This window comes from Borostomias antarcticus (assembly GCF_949987555.1).
Source record: "Borostomias antarcticus genome assembly, contig: scaffold_437, whole genome shotgun sequence".
Lineage (NCBI taxonomy): Eukaryota > Metazoa > Chordata > Actinopteri > Stomiiformes > Stomiidae > Borostomias > Borostomias antarcticus.
The window spans coordinates 1-2,500 of record NW_028175921.1 but is presented as its reverse complement, the minus strand read 5'-3'; the positions used below and the strand labels follow the sequence as shown (position 1 = coordinate 2,500).

Genomic DNA, 2,500 nt, shown 5'->3' with positions numbered 1-2,500 from the left:
GCCTAATATTGTCAGGGTTTGCGCCTGGAATGACTTAACATGTCACCAAACAGGCCTGAACTCCAGGCGTATCTACCCTTATACGCCTAGAAAATCCTCATGTTCTCACTTGTCATTTTACATAGTTTTGTGTTCCCTTCAGATCACAAACCACAATTGTTGAAAGTGCAAGTGCGGTAGACAACGCGGCTCTGATTTGGGGTTAATATTGATATGGCCTACACGTAAACAATTAGCAAAGCAGCACATTTTACCACAATTTAGAAGGGCCAAAATCCGGTTATTGCTGGTAAAAGTAAAGAATTTCATATAATTCAAAATGTAAATCGAACTGATATCCGAAAATCTTAAACCATTTAATTGTTTTTCAAATCGAGATCCCTGTTGTACCAACAAAGCATTTGCGTGTTTTCGTGCCATCTTGTCACCCGCGACCGCGACCCGTCGATCATTTCATCATATTGCGCACGGGAGCTCGAGCCATAACTTCTGCGCCCCGCTACTGTACGGAGACCTGTTGCACGCCGGCGCGCCTGCTCCGATCATAACAAGTTATGATTCATAAATTATTATGACTACCCAAAAATATCGCTCCAAACGTCTCCCAGCCCACCGATGCGTCGTCGATAAAGCTCCCACATGCACGCGGGTTACTTACCATGCTTGAAACGATGATGTTGACAGCGGGTTATGAAATGATAGAAGAGTCTATGTTGGGCAGGAGGCTACGTTTCCCAGTCGGGACACAGCGTAGCATTTCCCGATTCACTCTCACAGATGCGCAGTCGTCCCTTTGACAGCCGAGCGTAACACCGCATATTTAAATTATTATATCTCCGTCGTGAATTGGGATGTATTTGAAATGTAAGGTTTCGAAAAAAAAATCTGGTGTATTTTTTTGGAGCAAGCCCGAGAGAGGCGGGGGAGGTCGAGAGAGGCTACTATGCGCACGGAGGACTGGATTAGTCTTCCTGTCCCCCCCCCTCCCTCCCAGCCTCTTTGTGTGCCCGGCGGGGCCTGCTCCTGCTCCTGAGCGGCCTGTCTGCGCTGCAGTGACGGCTGTCCTCGTCGGTCTGTCCGTCCTCTCCCGGTGTAATTAACGACTTGTCGCCAGGCCTGTCCGTGGTGGAGTATCACGGGGTTTTTATCTCGTTTTTTTATTTTACCGTCACTTTTTTGCGTCTCGCATTGATTAAAACATCACATTCGACTAAACCCGCAACATTCACATGCGAAATCAAGCCCAAAGAAGCGTAAAAGCTTACCGTCACCCCACCTGTCTTCTAGGCCGCGGAGCCAGAACTGGCCTGGGAAACACATATCTGGTTCTGCGCCGTGGAGGAGACTACGTGTGCACATTTCTCAGATTCTATAGTCTTAATGAACTGAAGTATAGGCTATTATGATTAGAATGGGTGCAGAGAAGTGAGGGCAGAATAGAAGTATTCATGCACAAAAAAAAGTCAATTCACATTGATTAATAGTTCAAAATATCACACGTGGCTCAATGATGCAATAGGCTCATATCTGAATGGAAACAACCTCACATACAAACGGGGAATCTCGAATCGGTCATAAATACGCGCAGCCACGGACCCGGGGGGGTTGGGGGCCCCACTTCAAATATCCAATTCCTCCACACTCCATATTTACTGTATATGATATCTGGCCCATCCATTCAGGACATACTCAGATACATCCACAAGGGGGCGCCCGAGCACCTACATACATTCAACACGACGGAGGTTTAACATTCCAAGGTTGCACTAGGTTATAATGCTCACGAGAGACGGCCAGGAATATAAATAGATCAGAGAGATCACGGAGCTCCTGCTCTGTGCGTGTCTGAGTCGGGGGGATTGAGACAGGATTCATGTGTATTGAGGGCAAATGCCTTTAAAAAAATATTTATTTGATGAGATCACTTGGCAGGCCAAAAACAATTGGGCCATCTCTTCTTCCTTGTCTCTCTCTCCCTGTCTCTCTCTCTCTTTTCCCTCCTTCTCTCTTCTTCTCTCTCTCCTCTCCCTCTCTCTCCTCTCTCTCTTATTTTCTCTCTCCCTCTCTCTCCCCTCTCTCTCTCCCTCTCTCTCTCCCTCTCTCCCTCTCCCTCTCCTCTCTCTCTCTCTCTGTCCTCTCTCTCTCCTCTCTCTCCTCTCTCTCCCCCTCTCCCTCTCTCCCACTCTCTCTCCTCTCCCTCTCTCCCTCCCTTTCTCCCTCTCTCTCTCTCTCCCCCTCTCTCTCCCTCTCTCTCTCTCTCTCTCCCCCTCTCTCTCTCTCTCTCTCTCTCTCTCTCTCCCTCTCTCCCTCTCTCTCTCTCTCCCCCTCTCTCTCCCTCTCTCTCTCTCTCTCCTCCCCCTCTCTCTCTCTCTCTCTCTCTCTCCCTCTCTCTCTCTCTCTCTCTCTCCCCCTCTCTCTCCCCCTCTCTCTCCCTCTCTCTCTCTCTCTCTCTCTCTCTCTCCCCCTCTCTCTCCCTCTCTCTCTCCCTCTCTCTCCCTCT

General features: G+C 48.9%; 1 pseudogene across 1 annotated transcript in view; it reads right to left on the bottom strand.

Annotated features, from left to right (window-relative positions):
- The window catches only part of LOC311329044, a 13,178-nt pseudogene extending 12,300 nt beyond the window's left edge, over window positions 1-878 (bottom strand). Inside the window, exon 1 of the transcript XR_014631333.1 lies at window positions 659-878. The product of XR_014631333.1 is annotated as an uncharacterized misc_RNA (transcript). The remainder of the gene's footprint in view (window positions 1-658) is intronic.
- Window positions 879-2,500: the final 1,622 nt, after the last annotated feature.